The following is an 8927-nucleotide window of genomic DNA, read 5'->3' on the forward strand; positions in this document are numbered from 1 at the left end:
GCCAACTCTCAGACATTCAGTGCGAGACTCACGCTATTGACACTGCTCTCACACTTACTCACGTTACACAACTGTATTCTAACTTCTCTTTCTAAGCTTTTTCCGTTTTTTTTTTTTTTTTTTTTTGTTCTGTGGCCTGATTTCAAAGCCCTTGGAGATCTTCCTGAAAGATGATCCTCATGATTGATATCCACTGTTACAGCAGTGTCAGCTTGACAGATGTCATTGTTCTCATTGGCATCTTCAGTCAGGGTGGCATTGCTGTAACCAGCGGCAGATTTCATGCTAAGGTGGCATTTGTCAACTGGGGAATTCTCTTTATTTTCCCCTGACACTTTGCACAACAAAAGTGAGGAGCCACTTAACTCTATATTATTACTTCTAAAAATCTTGAGTCTCACCTTATTTTTCAAAACTTTTGCTGTTTCTTTTGCTTCCTGTTTAATCCGTGTTTCAGACAGCTCTGTACGTTAACAATGGAGCGGTTCATAGAGTTTTATTTTGAACTTGGACTTAAGTATAAAGAAATACGGATACATCAATTGTAACGGTCACCAGCTGGAGTGCCCTTGAGAGCCACCAGAGGGCACTCCACACTAGACTATTGTCACTCTCACAAACTACATTTCCCAGAACTCACTGCCCGGACTCATCACTGATTGCATTCACCTGTGCCTATTTATTCCATGTTCACTCACTGCAAAGTTTTGTTTGTCACACTGCATTTCTGAGCATTCTCCCTGGTTTCATGTTTCTTGGTTTTTTGGATTTCTTGCCCTGTTCCCTGGATTACTCTTTTGCCTCTGACCCCTGCCTGTTTTGTTTGTTTGTTTTGATTGTTTGTTTTTACGGACTGCCTGCCTGTGTTTGACCTATTGCCTGTTCTTTGGATTGCCCCTTAACCCCCTGGGGTCGGCGGTATCGCCGGCGATACCAGCTCGCTTTTTTTCTTATCAGTTCAAAAAAAATTTATTTTGCTCTGTTGACTTTGATGTATGAAACTTGTTTATAATATCAATCGATTCTGTTAAATGTGTATTATTTTTGTGTATACTCACAATAAAAACAAACTGTTGTGCTTTTTGCCAAATAAAGAAAAATAAACATGATGAGAGTTCTGCCTTCTCTCTGTCAGTTAAGTCCATTCTGAAACAAGTCCGAAAATGAACTGTAACTCAGCGAATACTCAGTCAAACAGACATACAGAGACACAGGCATGAAGCTTGAATTCTCTTCTTTAAAATGAGGTAATTTATATAAAAAACAAATATTCTCATCTTGTGAAATCTGTATTAAAAGAGAGCGATTCCAGTCGAGCTCATTAGAGCTAATTCAAATGTAATGTGACCACGCCCCGGAGAGCGTGTGCTATTCAAACGCAAATTCTGAGAACCATTTCACACCTGTGAAACGCCCACATCAGCTGTAAACACAGCGCGCCGCGAGTGAGGCATAATATAGCCTACCTAATAATCCTGGAGAAAAGTTTCCTCAGAACAGTGCTGATATGAGGAGCAATAGATCCCGCTGAGGAGTGAGGTAGGCTAAGTTATCTTTTCTCAAGTGTTAATGTGGAATAACGTTATGGAATAAATGCTTTGCTGTACTGAGATGAGTAAAAATCGACTGAAATATGTTGAAATAAAATGTCTTTGTATAAGCAACGTATTAAACTACAAATTAACATTTATATGCCCTAATATTTCATAAAAACTACGTTACAGTCAGGCGAAATATGAAAGACAACATTTTGTTGACTAGATTTGGGTACAGTTTTTACTGTAGAATATACTGCCACATCAAATAAGCTTTTGTTTAGCAATTTCTGCTCATATGTTCTATATATATATATATAATACTATTTTTGTCAAAAATAAAGTCATAAACTAAGATGTTAGATGGTCCAATGTTGGCTATATTCAAACTAATGAATACATATGATAAAATGTAGGCCTATAATCATTTTTTTACAAAGAAAGAGTACACTTGAAATATTGTTGAAACTGTAATTATTGTTGTAATTGTAACCTTTTTAATAAAATAGCAAAACATATTTACAAGATAGATGTAAGCAAAATCTTAAATGGTCAATATAAGTCTTCTTCTAAATATATCTTTTGTCCTTGCATTCATTCTTGGCTCAGTCCGTGTCACACCTGAATGAATGGCTCATTATACAGAGTCATTATGCAGAGTGGGTGGGACATTGTATTCTCAGGTGTAAACCACTCCTCCTTCACGCCCCCCTCGCATATTGGCTTTCCAAGCAAAACCTGTTTTACACAATTTAAATCAATGCATTGTTTTATGTGAACGATAAAGCAAGACTATTTTCACATAATTTTGAAGCCAGAACTCGAAGCGACAACATCCATTAGTCAAAAGTCTTTTTGACACATATTTAGTATGAGTTTTGTGGTCTTATTTCAGCAACTTTCATTTTTATTTTTTCCAATAACCACGCATAAACATTATTCTCTTAAAAATACAAACATCTACATACATGTTGCTCGCATATTATGGTTGCCCTGTTTGTGCTATATAGAGTGAATTTACACCTTTGCCATTATCATGTTTATAAATAACTGAAAAAAGCACAAATGTCAGGGCATGTCAGAACATCCCAAGGGCCCCAAAAACACCTTAGACCCCAGAGGGTTAAATAAAAGCTCCTTCATGTCTCTGAGCAGTTCGTGACATCAATGGTTTGTGGTAAGATCCATTTCCATTTTTTGAGACATCCTTCAACTTTTTCTAAAACATTGTCCCAATTTTTCTAAAACATTTTCCCAATACACACAAGTATCATCTCCAAGACAAACACCAAGATATTTAAACCCACCCTTGTTCCAAATCAACCCGGCAGGTAAAACAAGTTTTATACTTAACTCATCACTGATTGTTACAGCTTCACTTTTCCCCCAGTTAATTTTAGCAGAGGACAATACACCAAAAACATTCATATTTTCTACAAGGGTGTCAATGTCTTCTTGTTTTTTGACAATGACAACAACATCATCGGCATAAGCAGATCATTTAAAAACTGTTTCACATCCAGGAAGGTTTACACCGAATAGAGATTGTCTTAATTTGTGCAGAAGAGGCTCTATGGCCAAGGAGTACAGCATACCAGATAATGAACATCCTTGTCTGACCCCCCTATGAACTTTAAAAGGAGCACTTAAACCACCATTGAACTTTAAAATACTCTCAATGTCACTATACAAGACTCGAATCATGTTTATAAGGCCAGAGCTGAACCCAAACACATCTAACGTTTGCCACAAATACAGGTGTTCGACTCTGTCAAAGGCCTTTTCTTGATCAAATGAAATTAGGCAAAATTCAAAACCCAATGAATTGGAGAGGTCCAAAACATCGAGAATTAAAATGATATTGTCAGATATCAACCTATTGGATATACAATCAGTCTGGTCAACATGAATAATATGCTCCATAACTTTTTTCAGTCTCTTTGCCAACACCTTTGACAAAAGCTTGTAGTCAACCGCCAGTTCTTGATCACTTGTAAATCCCTTTTTTGGGGGAGAAGAGTGAGGATTGCTCTCCTGCAGCTCAATGGTAAATGTCCTTTACTTAAACTGTCTCTGAGAACAAGCGACAAATCTTAGCCAATCACAGGCCAGAAAACTTTATAAAAGTCCACAGGAAGGCCATCAATGGCTGGAGCTTTACCGCTTTCTAGACTCTGCAATGCAGAATGTAGTTCATCAGCAGAGATCGGTGCATCCAACTCTGCATTATCCTCCTCGGAAACCCTCATAAAAGGACTGCGCCTTTAACAAATGACATTTAATTTCTTAACTTTAAACAAACTGATAAGGGAAACTCTCTTTGCATCCTCTCTGGCACCATTGATGTTTAAAGAACCCCGCTTTATGTCACAAATAGCAAATGTTAATTTGCATTTTAACAAAACAGAGAGGTTAACACAAAAAAAAAAAAAAAAAAGACACTTAACCATCATTAGCTATTTAACTTTTATCATAAATTATTTAGAGTAAAAATGTCTTGGTCTGTAAAGGTCAGTTGGCCGGGGTGTTCTGTATTTTCATGAATAGTTTAACTGAATCAAGGAACAACTTAAAATCTGGGAAAAACTCATCAACTTTAGCTGATATCAAGCCTTTGGTTCTTTGTTAAAAGGACTGAATTTTGGTGAAAGAGTAAGCACTCTCCACATCCATCTGTGTGTCTCCACTAACATCACTTTCAGACTCTTCGTGTTCATCAACCCATCATCTGACTGAGAAGAACAGCTCATGGGACTCGTCTTTGACACTTTTGTAACTTGTTCAGTGTTTGATTTATTTTCTGTATTTTTTTAAATTTGGAAATGTCAGCATCCAATAAAACCTCTTCCTCATTAAACAACACTGACTCAGCTACTCTAGTCGCGGTTTAACCAGTTCTCTGCGGTTCGCCAGGTAAAGAGGCTCCGCTTTCGGCCCGAATGGGCGGTGGGTCCGCTGCATTAACAGCCCACATCTCACCTGCTCTCTCTGGGCATGAGTAAATAACATGCCCTACAGTCCCACACCTAAAGCATTTCATCATCTCTGATGTTACATGCACAGTGTAGTCAAAGTCATCAAACTTAAACTTCAACAACAAATTTAATTCTTCATCGCTCTTTTTGAGAATCATGTGTACATGTCTCCTAAAAGACACAACGTGTTTAAGATGAGGAGATTTACAGCTGATAGGAATCATCTTTATCGGAGGCACTAGTTTTCCGTGTCTATGATAATGTGCAAATGAAGGAACACAGATACATTTCCATAATGACCAACACAACCTACCAAGAGCAGCGGAAATGAAAAATAACGATGTTTTGGAAAGTGATATTTTCAGAGAAAGTCTTCCTCTGGCGTTCCACATAAAGGAGGACGAGTGGAGTAAAAGAATCGGCTCAAAAGATTCGGTCATGAAGTCGTCTCGGAGATCTCAATGCATAAATTTATTCGCTTAGCACCGGCGCAGCCCCGCATTTCCTAATGATTTTCCTGTTGTTGTTTTTTTACTCTGTCACTTTAATTAAAAAAATAAAAATAATAATACTCATTAAAAACATCAGATTCGGCGCAAAGCAACATCATCTTTCTGAACACTCAATGCCAGTGCGGCACAAACACTGTGTGATGCGTGGGCTGAATATAACATTAGGAAGGAGGAGGATCCAAAATCAGGAATGCTTTGAGTGAAGGGCATGTAAAGCAGTTCAGGAAAATAGGGACACCCAAGCAATAGCAACAACCTAGCAACCACCCAAAATACCTTAGCAACCACCCAGAACACCATAGCAACCGCCTAGTAATACCATAGCAACCACACAGAACACATCTATCTATCTATCTATCTATCTATCTATCTATCTATCTATCTATCTATCTATCTATCTATCTATCTATCTATCTATCTATCTATCTATCTACTTTAAACTATACTTTAAACTACTTTTAAACTTCAAACTACTTTAAAGTTCTTCAAAATTTCTGGTCCAAACTTTCTCAAGCCAACTTGAAGTTTGTCTCCTCAAACTTTTTAATCTAGTTTATTATTTATTTATTTATTTATTAATTAATTAATTATTATTATTATTATTGAGTAGTTTCACATAGGTGAAATAAAAACATTAAATAATTAATCATATTATTTACTCAGGCTTCTTCCTTTAAATATCACAATCCAGACACTTTAATTGGAGAGTATAGATTTTCTGTAGCCATCAAAAACACATCTGTTTGTCATAATCGATCTTCACTAAAGCTGATCGTCTGTGGATCAACGCCTGGCCGACAGAAGAGCGGAAGTGTTGAACATTTACATGTTTACTTTCCACCTCTGTATATTTCAGATTGTAAAGAGCCTGTAAATTAATGTAAACTAAAAGCAGAATCCCTAGAGCTCGATATTATTATAATACTGAAGATTAATGAAAGACCTACCGTGATGTGATATTTGTGCCAGTGTAAAATATGTTTTGGCTTTCTGTCACCCTGTATGAGTTTGCATTCTGTGATCTGTCTACGCTTTCTCTTCCTCTCTGTGGTTTTCCTGCCTGCAACTTTGACACAAGCAGAAAACAGGCTAACGCATGTACTGACACACATATCCTCTGTCCAACTGTATTAAACTGAGAAACAACTGAGCAGCAATCTGGTCTCTGTGTCTCTTATTTGGTTCTCCAAGTGCACTGTCAGGCTTCACGAGATTTGGAGGGCATTGCAGAAGACTGTAGATAATCAAGAAGTTATTATTGGGTTACTGTGTGTGCGTGTAAAGTAAGTGATTATTGCTGTATTTCCTGTGTTGACAGAGCGTCTGCTTATTCTTATGTTATGAAGAGTAGCCAATTAGCACATATAGCTTGTATAATACATGTGTGAGTCCATGTAGTCTTTTTCTAGAGTGTTTCTACATTATTTTGATGTGAGATGCTTGTGTATATCTCATACATCATGTTATTGTGGATATAAGTGATATTTAGAGATGATTATTAACATGCAATTATCATTCACGTGCTGATAGCGCCCTCTTGTGGAGATGTACAGAATAATCACTCAACTGTGGGTTCAATAGTGCTTTATTAATGTCATTGTGTATATATATATATATATATATATATATATACAGTTGAAGCAAATGTGCCATATTGTGTCGAGGCTTCGAAACAATCCGACACCCGTCTCAACGGTGACACCTAGTGGTCACTTGCAGGTGTTGATCTGAAACAACCTTGACAACGAGCCATTAAAAAATGTGTTGTTTTTTTATTATTGCATTTTTCTAATAGTCTTTATCTTTCTCTCTCTCTCACACACAAACACACACACACGGAAATTGAATAAATACTTCGGATTTGGTATATGAGCAATTATTAATAACAACAACAAAAACACTAATAATAAGATTAATGAAACACCCCCATTCCTGCGACCTGTACAACCCCCTTAAGTGCAAGATGTCACTCTTGTCTGTCTTCAAAACTTGAGAGCCATGTGTTATTATATTTCAATTATAATTATATTTCAAACAATGCATACCTTGCTTAGATGGCCCAGCAGTGTCAGTAGCAGGCCTAGGTACAGGGGGAATGCCATCCTCTGCACCCTGCAAAATGGCAGGATGAGTGCTCCTCAAATGGCACATCATGGATGATGTATTGTTGCAGTAGGCTAGCTGCCGATCACAATACACACATCTCACTTTATTTGGGGTTTCTAAACGGAAATGCTCCCACACCACAGATGTACGGCATCTCTTCTGGGGAGTTTCCATTTTTATCTATCTATCTATCTATCTATCTATCTATCTATCTATCTATCTATCTATCTATCTATCTATCTATCTATCTATTAATCTATCTATGTATCTATATATGTTTCTATCTATTAATCTATCTGTATTATTTCCGTCTATGCATCTATTAATGTCACTATATGTATACTCTGTCTGTCTCTAGCCTATCAGTCAATGTGTAAATTTAAATGTAAGCTTAAATATAACAAATCGCACTATAAATGTCACTATATCACCAAAAATCCGCTATCTCAAAATCAAACTCCTCTCACAAAAACCCAAGAGGTCAAGATGCGTTGACTTAACTTTTATAGATGTGCGATTGTGTGGTCTGTTCCCGACCGTGTCAATGATCAAACGCTGATTTGGCGGACCATGCCACCTGTCGAAATATGACGAGTGGATAGTGCCACGGATAACTTACCGAAGTCGACAGTCGTGTACTTTTACGTGACAGAAGGGGCACGCCGCACCACAGACACGTGACACCAACGTGTGACTCCAACGTCGCACCACAGCACGTCGCACCACAGACGCATGACACCAACATCGCATCACAATAAAATAATATCTATTTTTCCCCCTAGCTTTTCTTATCTTTCCTTTGTTATCTTTCTAATCAATCAGTCTTTTCTTGTATTCTGATGACATTGAAAATATCATTGATACAAATTTTGTATTGTATACAAAGTTGTGTATGTCATTAATGTCATCTCTGAATGGTTTACGAACATAGTTTTTTTTTTTTTTTATAATTCACTCACTTTCTACTGGATATGAGGACTATGCAAATTATACACCATCAAAGTCACAACTTTTTGCACAATTATTAACAACAACTTTAAAGTTGAACAGATAAATTCATTAATTGTAATCTATAAACATAATATTCTGGAATGTGTCATTCTGAGTTTTTACTTTTGAAGGTGGTAATAATTTTAATTTACACAGCTGACCATAATGGGCGAATACACAATATGAAACTATTCACGATATTGTTTACAGGAGAAGGTGACAAGAAAGTATTTTAATAGCCTATTATTTTCAAGAAATCAACAATGAAAAAATATAAGACAGGGAAATAGTCTTTTAGTCACAAAATGCAAAACAATGTAGGTTCATGTTCAAATGTTCAAAACTAGGGCTGTCAGTATCGACTTTTTTATTTATATATTTTTTGGTCATAAAGATAGATCTGAAGTGAACAATAGCCTTTAGTATGACTTAAATACATATTACAAATGAGGCAATATAATTGGTTCAAATAAAGTAGGGTATTAAAAGTAATTAATTATTTTATTTTATTTAACAACACTATTAAAATACATGAAGAAATATATAAACAATGAACACGTATATTATGTACAAATGCCAACAGAGGGCGCAAGAGGGCTGACGATAATTGTTACACTTTACATCAAGAGCAGTACTACGGTGACGCATAGCTGCTGCCACATACATATTATTTCCCCCCCTCAATTATGTTGTATTAACTTTTCTCGAAATAACGTGATCTTATGTCGTTAAAACGACATATTTTTCTCGTAATAATGAGATGTCGTTAAAAACGACATTTTTTTTGCCTTTATAAGGACATGTGTAGT

At 36.4% G+C, this 8927-nt stretch overlaps 1 protein-coding gene across 2 annotated transcripts in view; it reads right to left on the reverse strand.

The window, feature by feature from the left end:
- LOC311289543 (protein NLRC3-like) overlaps positions 1-6082 on the reverse strand; it is a 74590-nt gene extending 68508 nt beyond the window's left edge. The window contains exon 1 of one of the 2 annotated variants that reach the window (XM_084407628.1): positions 5970-6082. The gene's annotated coding sequence lies outside the window, so the exon portion shown is untranslated. The remainder of the gene's footprint in view (positions 1-5969) is intronic. The other variant, XM_084407629.1, reaches the window with a different exon arrangement.
- Positions 6083-8927: the final 2845 nt, after the last annotated feature.

This window comes from Rutilus rutilus, assembly GCF_951802725.1.
Source record: "Rutilus rutilus genome assembly, chromosome: 4".
In the NCBI taxonomy this organism is placed as follows: domain Eukaryota; kingdom Metazoa; phylum Chordata; class Actinopteri; order Cypriniformes; family Leuciscidae; genus Rutilus; species Rutilus rutilus.